We start from the raw sequence: 10180 nt of genomic DNA on the forward strand, positions 1-10180 counted from the left end.
TGAAGGATGTCACCCCCCATATAATGCCCCATGCAGGTTGTCACTCCCTCATATAATGCCCCATGCAGGATTTCACCCCCCATATAATGCCCCATGCAGGATGTCAACCCCATATAATGTCCCATGCAGGATGTCACCCACCATATAATGCCCCATGCAGGATGTCACTTCTCCCCTCATATAATGCTCCATGCTGGATGTTCCTTTCCCCCACCATATAATGCCCCGTGCAGGATGTCACCCCCCCATATAATGCCCCATGCAGGATGTCACCCCCCTCTCTTTAAAATGCCCCATGTTGGATGTCACCCCCCTCTTTATAATGCCCCATGCAGGATGTCACCCCCCATATAATGCCCCATGCAGGATGTCACCCCCCCATATAATGCCCCATGCAGGATGTCAACCCACCATATAATGCCCCATGCAGGATGTCATCCCCCCATATAATGCCCCATGCAGGATGTCACCCCCCATATAATGCCCCATGCAGGATGTCACTCCCCCATATAATGCCCCATGCAGGATGTCACCCCCCATATAATGCCCCATGCAGGATGTCTTCTCCCCCCATATAATGCCCCATGCAGGATGTCACTCCCCCATATAATGCCCCATGCAGGATGTCACCCCCCATATAATGCCCCATGCAGGATGTCACTCCACCATATAATGCCCCATGCAGGATTTCACCCCCCATATAATGCCCCATGCAGGATGTCACCCCCCATATAATATCCCATGCAGTATGTCACTACCCCATATAATGCCCCTTGCAGGATGTCACCCACCATATAATGCCCCATGCAGGATGTCACCCCCCATATAATGCCCCATGCAGGATGTCACCCCCCATATAATGTCCCATGAAGGATGTCACCCCCCATATAATGCCCCATTAAGGATGTCACGCCCCCATATAATGCCCCATGCAGGATGTCACCCCCAATATAACGCCCCATGCAGGATGTCACCCCCCCATATAATGCCCCATGCAGGATGTCACCCCCCCATATAATGCCCCATGCAGGATGTCACTCCCCCATATAATGCCCCATGCAGGATGTCACCCCCCATATAATGCCCCATGCAGGATGTCACCCCCCATATAATGTCCCATGCAGGATGTCACCCCCCATATAATGCCCCATGCAGGATGTCACTCCCCCATATAATGTCCCATGCAGGATGTCACCCCCTATATAATGCCCCATGCAGGATGTCACCCCCCATATAATGCCCCATGCAGGATTTCACCCCCCATATAATGCCCCATGCAGGATGTCACCCCCCATATAATGTCCCATGAAGGATGTCACCCCCCATATAATGCCCCATGCAGGTTGTCACTCCCTCATATAATGCCCCATGCAGGATTTCACCCCCCATATAATGCCCCATGCAGGATGTCAACCCCATATAATGTCCCATGCAGGATGTCACCCACCATATAATGCCCCATGCAGGATGTCACTTCTCCCCTCATATAATGCTCCATGCTGGATGTTCCTTTCCCCCACCATATAATGCCCCGTGCAGGATGTCACCCCCCCATATAATGCCCCATGCAGGATGTCACCCCCCTCTCTTTAAAATGCCCCATGTTGGATGTCACCCCCCTCTTTATAATGCCCCATGCAGGATGTCACCCCCCATATAATGCCCCATGCAGGATGTCACCCCCCCATATAATGCCCCAAGCAGGATTTCACTTCCCCATATAATGCCCCATGCAGGATGTCACCCCCATATAATGCCCCATGCAGGATGTCACTCCCCCATATAATGCCCCATCCAGGGTGTCACCCCCCATATAATGCCCCATACAGGATGTCACTTCTCCCCTCATATAATGCCCCATGCAGGATGTCACTCCCCCATATAATGCCCCATGCAGGATGTCACCCCCATATAATGTCCCATGCATGATGTCACCCCCCATATAATGCCCCATGCAGGATGTCACTCCCCCATATAATGTCCCATGCAGGATTTCACCCCTTCCATATAATGCCACATGCAGGATGTCACCCCCCATAAAAAGTCCCATGCAGGATGTCACGCCCCCATATAATGCCCCATGCAGGATGTCTCCCCCAATATAATGCCCCATGCAGGATGTCACCCCCCCATATAATGCCCCATGCAGGATGTCTCCCCCCATATAATGCCCCATGCAGGATGTCACCCCCCATATAATGCCCCATGCAGGATGTCACTCCTCCATATAATGCCCCATGCAGGATGTCTCCCCCCATATAATGCCCCATGCAGGATGTCACCCCCCATATAATGCCCCATGCAGGATGTCACTCCCCCATATAATGCCCCATGCAGGATTTCACCCCCCATATAATGCCCCAATGCAGGATGTCACCCCCCATATAAAGTCCCATGCAGGATGTCACGCCCCCATATAATGCCCCATGCAGGATGTCACCCCCAATATAATGCCCCATGCAGGATGTCACCCCCCCATATAATGCCCCATGCAGGATGTCACCCCCCATATAATGCCCCATGCAGGATGTCACTCCCCCATATAATGCCCCATGCAGGATGTCACCCCCCATATAATGCCCCATGCAGGATGTCATTCCCCCATATAATGCCCCATGCAGGATATCACTCCCCCATATAATGCCCCATGCAGGATGTCACCCCCCATATAATGCCCCATGAGGGATGTCACCCCCCTTATAATTCCCCATGCAGGATGTCTCTCCCCCATATAATGCCCCATGCAGGATTTCACCCCCCATATAATGCCCCATGTAGGATGTCACCCCCCATATAATGCCCCATGCAGGATGTCACCCCCCATATAATGTCCCATGAAGGATGTCACCCCCCATATAATGCCCCATTCAGGATGTCACGCCCCCATATCATGCCCCATGCAGGATGTCACCCCCAATGTAACTCCCCATGCAGGATGTCACTTCTCCCCTCATATAATGCTCCATGCAGGATGTTCCTTTCCCCCACGATATAATGCCCCATGCAGGATGTCACCCCCCTATATAATGCCCCATGCCCCATGCAGGATGTCACCCCCCTCTCTTTAAAATGACCCATGTTGGAGGTCACCACCCTCTTTATAATGCCCCATGCAGGATGTTACCCTCCCATATAATGCCCCATGCAGGATGTCAACCCCCCATATAATGTCAAATGCAGGATGTCTTCCCCCCATATAATGCCCCATGCAGGATGTCACCCCCCATATAATGCCCCATGCAGGATGTCACCCCCCATATAATGCCCCATGCAGGATGTCACCCCCCATATAATGCCCCATGCAGGATGTCTTCTCCCCCCATATAATGCCCCATGCAGGATGTCACTCCCCCATATAATGCCCCATGCAGGATGTCACCCCCCATATAATGCCCCATGCAGGATGTCACTCTACCATATAATGCCCCATGCAGGATTTCACCCCCCATATAATGCCCCATGCAGGATGTCACCCCCCATATAATGTCCCATGAAGGATGTCACCCCCCATATAATGCCCCATTAAGGATGTCACGCCCCCATATAATGCCCCATGCAGGATGTCACCCCCAATATAACGCCCCATGCAGGATGTCATCCCCCCATATAATGCCCCATGCAGGATGTCACCCCCCCATATAATGCCCCATGCAGGATGTCACTCCCCCATATAATGCCCCATGCAGGATGTCACCCCCCATATAATGTCCCATGCAGGATGTCACCCCCCATATAATGCCCCATACAGGATGTCACTCCCCCATATAATGTCCCATGCAGGATGTCACCCCCCATATAATGCCCCATGCAGGATGTCACCAGCCATATAATGCCCCATGCAGGATTTCACCCCCCATATAATGCCCCATGCAGGATGTCACCCCCCTTATAATGCCCCATGCAGGATGTCACCCACCATATAATGCCCCATGTAGGATGTCACCCCCCATATAATGCCCCATGCAGGATGTCATTCCCCCATATAATGCCCCATGCAGGATGTCACTCCCCCAAATAATGCCCCATGCAGGATGTCACCCCCCATATAATGTCCCATGCAGGATGTCACCCCCCATATAATTCCCCATGCAGGATGTCTCTCCCCCATATAATGCCCCATGCAGGATTTCACCCCCCATATAATGCCCCATGTAGGATGTCACCCCCCATATAATGCCCCATGCAGGATGTCACCCCCCATATAATGTCCCATGAAGGATGTCACCCCCCATATAATGCCCCATTCAGGATGTCACGCCCCCATATAATGCCCCATGCAGGATGTCACCCCCAATGTAACTCCCCATGCAGGATGTCACTTCTCCCCTCATATAATGCTCCATGCAGGATGTTCCTTTCCCCCACGATATAAAGCCCCATGCAGGATGTCACCCCCCTCTCTTTAAAATGACCCATGTTGGAGGTCACCCCCCTCTTTATAATGCCCCATGCAGGATGTCACCCCCCCATATAATGCCCCATGCAGGATGTCACCCCCCATATAATATCCCATGCAGTATGTCACTACCCCATATAATGCCCCTTGCAGGATGTCACCCACCATATAATGCCCCATGCAGGATGTCACCCCCCATATAATGCCCCATGCAGGATGTCACCCCCCATATAATGTCCCATGAAGGATGTCACCCCCCATATAATGCCCCATTAAGGATGTCACGCCCCCATATAATGCCCCATGCAGGATGTCACCCCCAATATAACGCCCCATGCAGGATGTCACCCCCCCATATAATGCCCCATGCAGGATGTCACTCCCCCATATAATGCCCCATGCAGGATGTCACCCCCCATATAATGCCCCATGCAGGATGTCACCCCCCATATAATGTCCCATGCAGGATGTCACCCCCCATATAATGCCCCATGCAGGATGTCACTCCCCCATATAATGTCCCATGCAGGATGTCACCCCCCATATAATGCCCCATGCAGGATGTCACCCCCCATATAATGCCCCATGCAGGATTTCACCCCCCATATAATGCCCCATGCAGGATGTCACCCCCCATATAATGTCCCATGAAGGATGTCACCCCCCATATAATGCCCCATGCAGGTTGTCACTCCCTCATATAATGCCCCATGCAGGATTTCACCCCCCATATAATGCCCCATGCAGGATGTCAACCCCATATAATGTCCCATGCAGGATGTCACCCACCATATAATGCCCCATGCAGGATGTCACCCCCAATATAATGCCCCATGCAGGATGTTACCCCCCCATATAATGCCCCATGCAGGATGTCAACCCCCCATATAATGTCAAATGCAGGATGTCTTCCCCCCATATAATGCCCCATGCAGGATGTCACCCCCCATATAATGCCCCATGCAGGATTTCACCCCCCATATAATGCCCCATGCAGGATGTCACCCCCCATATAATGCCCCATGCAGGATGTCTTCTCCCCCCATATAATGCCCCATGCAGGATGTCACTCCCCCATATAATGCCCCATGCAGGATGTCACCCCCCATATAATGCCCCATGCAGGATGTCACTCTACCATATAATGCCCCATGCAGGATGTCACCCCCCATATAATGTCCCATGAAGGATGTCACCCCCCATATAATGCCCCATTAAGGATGTCACGCCCCCATATAATGCCCCATGCAGGATGTCACCCCCAATATAACGCCCCATGCAGGATGTCATCCCCCCATATAATGCCCCATGCAGGATGTCACCCCCCCATATAATGCCCCATGCAGGATGTCACTCCCCCATATAATGCCCCATGCAGGATGTCACCCCCATATAATGCCCCATGCAGGATGTCACCCCCCATATAATGTCCCATGCAGGATGTCACCCCCCATATAATGCCCCATACAGGATGTCACTCCCCCATATAATGTCCCATGCAGGATGTCACCCCCCATATAATGCCCCATGCAGGATGTCACCCCCCATATAATGCCCCATGCAGGATTTCACCCCCCATATAATGCCCCATGCAGGATGTCACCCCCCTTATAATGCCCCATGCAGGATGTCACCCCCCATATATTGTCCCATGAAGGATGTCACCCCCCATATAATGCCCCATGCAGGTTGTCACTCCCTCATATAATGCCCCATGCAGGATGTCACCCCCATATAATGTCCCATGCAGGATGTCACCCCCCATATAATGCCTCATGCAGGATGTCACTTCTCCCCTCATATAATGCTCCATGCAGGATGTTCCTTTCCCCACCATATAATGCCCCGTGCAGGATGTCACCCCCCCCATATAATGCCCCATGCAGGATGTCACCCCCCTCTCTTTAAAATGCCCCATGTTGGATGTCACCCCCCTCTTTATAATGCCCCATGCAGGATGTCACCCCCCATATAATGCCCCATGCAGGATGTCACCCCCCCCATATAATGCCCCATGCAGGATTTCACTTCCCCATATAATGCCCCATGCAGGATGTCACCCCCCATATAATGCCCCATGCAGGATGTCACTCCCCCATATAATGCCCCATGCAGGATGTCACCCCCCATATAATGCCCCATACAGGATGTCACTTCTCCCCTCATATAATGCCCCATGCAGGATGTCACTCCCCCATATAATGCCCCATGCAGGATGTCACCCCCATATAATGTCCCATGCATGATGTCACCCCCCATATAATGCCCCATGCAGGATGTCACTCCCCCATATAATGCCCCATGCAGGATTTCACCCCTTCCATATAATGACCCATGCAGGATGTCACCCCCCATATAATGTCCCATGCAGGATGTCACTCCTCCATATAATGCCCCATGCAGGATGTCACCCGCCATATAATGCCCCATGCAGGATGTCACCCCCCATATAATGCCCCATGCAGGATGTCACCCCCCATATAATGTCCCATGAAGGATGTCACCCCCCCATATAATGCCCCATTCAGGATGTCACGCCCCCATATAATGCCCCATGCAGGTTGTCACCCCCAATATAACGCCCCATGCAGGATGTCACTCCCCCATATAATGCCCCATGCAGGATGTCACTCCCCCATATAATGCCCCATGCAGGATGTCACCCCCCCATATAATGCCCCATGCAGGATGTCATCCCCCCATATAATGCCCCATGCAGGATGTCACTCCCCCATATAATGCCCCATGCTGGATATCACCCTCCCATATAATGCCCCATGCAGGATGTCACCCCCCCATATAATGCCCCCTGCAAGATGTCACTCCCCCATATAATGCCCCATGCAGGATGTCACCCCCCCATATAATGCCCCATGTCTCCATACATTAAAAAAAAAAAAATCAAATACTCACCTCACTCCTCCTCACCTGCTGCTGCTGCTCAGGTCCGGACTCAAGCGTCGCCGTTGTCGTCCCGCTCTGCGCTTCTTGTGACGGCTCAGTGGAGGGCGCAGTGGAAAGACGTCACCGCACCCTCTGACCTGAGACGTCACAGGGAGCGCACAGCAGGAAGACAGCAGATCTGCGGAGGCACGAGGAGAAGTAAGTATCTGGCTACCGGGGTCCTGAGCAAGTGGGGGAGAAGGGCGGGTGAGGGCACTACTCTCATCTGCCCATAGCCCGGCGGGGTGCCCGAGGTGTAGTTCGGTGTTGGAGGAGGCACTTGGAGAGTTGGTCAGAAGACTGTTGCTTTGAGTTTGTTTGTGTGCACATCCTCATCCTCTCCTATTTGGTTTCTCCTTCCTTTAACTCCCCTGTGTCCCACTCTGTTGTTTGGTGTGTGTATTTTGTATGATTGGTATTTTGATTTATCCCTGTCCATCTTCCCTTGTTTGTCTGGTTTGTGTGCTCCTATACACTGCTGATTCCCACTGCCCTGGGTGAGGAAGGGGACAGATAAGGGTTGATATAGGAGAATAGCAAGGCACTAGAACCTGGCATCTCCACCTTCAGGAATAAACCGGGGGACAAGGATAGACTTGGGCGCCCCTTAGTTCTAGGGACCTGGTTAGTGCCCATAGTCCCATAGTCACTGCGTGACAGAATACATCCATTAACCGGGCCCCTGGATCCAAATGGATTTGATGTTGGTGGTACGTAATAGCTTTTTACCAAAATATATTTTATATTTTTACATTGTCTTGATGCCATTAGTGGGATATCAGACAGAAAAGAGGGAAAGAATGTTTAGTGTGTAAAATGTGCCAATACGTTTCCAAGATTACTCTCATATTTTGCCATTCCTCATTATATGCAGAAATAAATCTAACTTGTTCCTCCGAGTTTTCGCTTGTATTTTTGACCTGTAGAAATTGATTAGGTGGAGTTCTCATAGCTCTTCTATATGCTTTTCTAATGCATCTGTTGCTGTAACCTTTATCTCTAAGTCTGCCTTTGAGATCTCTAGGCTGATCCTCAAAATTAGCATCAGATGAGTAGATCCGCCTCATCCCGAGGAATTGACCAACTGGAATTGGTGACGCGCCCCCTGGGCCAGTGCTGTTAGGGATACCCGGAGCCGGATCAGATGGGGGTTGTAGTCTCCGAGTGGCTGTGACCCGGTCCGTGCCCAGGGTGTCAAACTCAGTGTGTGGCAGTCCTTATAGATGTTACTAGATGTTCTTTTATGTCGACTACGCCACCCGTTGATTTGCGGTCACTACGGCCGCCGCTGCAGCAGGGTCCGCTGAGGCTGGTGGTGTGTGTGCAGCTTTGGGTAGTATAACCCCCAACGGGAGGGGTATAGCCTCAGGGGGTCAGCCGTGGAGGATGGTGGTTGTGAAGGTGCAGCAAAGAGACTCAGAGGCATAAAATGCAGTTCCAGGGTTTTACTTACTGGTGTTGCTCGGGTCACTGTGTACAGCAGTGACCACCCGAGCCGTGCTGCGTCCACCAGGTCCTGGACTCGGTCAACTCCCAGGCAACTCCGGAGTGTGGTCCTGAGCTCCTTTCTGACTCTCCCTTCTTCTGGCCGTTCCCACCAGGGATCCACCTAAGTCCGGCTCCCTCGGGCCTCTTGTTGGTAAACCCTTGTCTCTGGGTTCCCTGACCCTATTCTTGGTCTGCCTTCCGGGTGGATTTAGTGGGTGGTCGTGGCAGATCCTGCCCACGACCTCCGGTCTCTGGCTGAGGATTAGTGCTGCAGCCTCCACCAGCTTGGGATCCGGTACCCTGTTGCCGACCCTTCACCCTATTAGCTCTCTTATGGGCTCTTGGGGTCCCCTCTTCCTGCGCCTCTGGGTCCCTCTTCCTTCTCCTCTGCTCTGCTTCTCAGGCTCTCAGACAGACTGTCTGACTGGCTGACTGACCCTGATCTAAGATGGTGCCCACCTTATATACTCCCTCTATGTGTGAGCTCAGGTGACCAGCACCCAATGAGCTCCTAGCTTTACCCAGGCTGCTCCCCCTATCTGCCCCTACACTACTGGGATGTTCCACCCCCCCTCCCACTCCAGCCAAGGACAGACTCGGTCGTACCTGCACATTTATTAAGTGGGAGTACCGTCGGTCTGTCCCCCGGAAATGGGATGTGTGTAGTGCATGCAGCCTACTAGCTCAGTTCCACACTCCATCCTTACCCGGGAGTGGAATACCACACCTCTGGGTTGAGGTGCAATACCCCTGTAGCAGCCGAATCCTCAGGGTGCTACATTGGTATGAGCAGATGTTGCATGTAAAAATGAATTTACTGATGTTGACTTCTGGAAAACATCAGTTTGAAAATTACAACATTCATCACTCTCAATACAAATATCCAAAAATTCAATTCTGTTGGCATCACAGTTAAATGTTAGTCTAATATTGTAAAGGTTGTCGTTGAGATGGCTTATGAATTGCACAAGTTGCTCTAATGTTCCCTGCCATACAATTAGAAAATCATCAACATATCTTAACCAGAGTTGGACATTGTCCACAGCCTGCACTCTTCCATTGCCAAAAATGTACCCTAGGAAGAGGTTGGCGTATGAAGGGCACAGGTCGTGCCCATTGCGGTTCCGTACTTCTGTAAATAAAAATTGTCTTTAAATGCAAAAAATAATTATGCGGAAGCACATACGCAAGCAGTGTATGTACTTGAATAAAGTAATGTTTTTAGCCATTTAACTCCTTTGTCCTTTTCTATGTATAACTTATAATCACAATGATTTAATATGGTTATGGTTATATCTAATATGTTTGTAAAAAGATATTGTCTGTCTGTGATTTTTTTAAAACAAGTTGGCA

This window comes from Phyllobates terribilis, unplaced genomic scaffold, assembly GCF_046119375.1.
Source record: "Phyllobates terribilis strain yellow unplaced genomic scaffold, ASM4611937v1 Scaffold_12__6_contigs__length_324123572, whole genome shotgun sequence".
NCBI classification, from domain to species: domain Eukaryota; kingdom Metazoa; phylum Chordata; class Amphibia; order Anura; family Dendrobatidae; genus Phyllobates; species Phyllobates terribilis.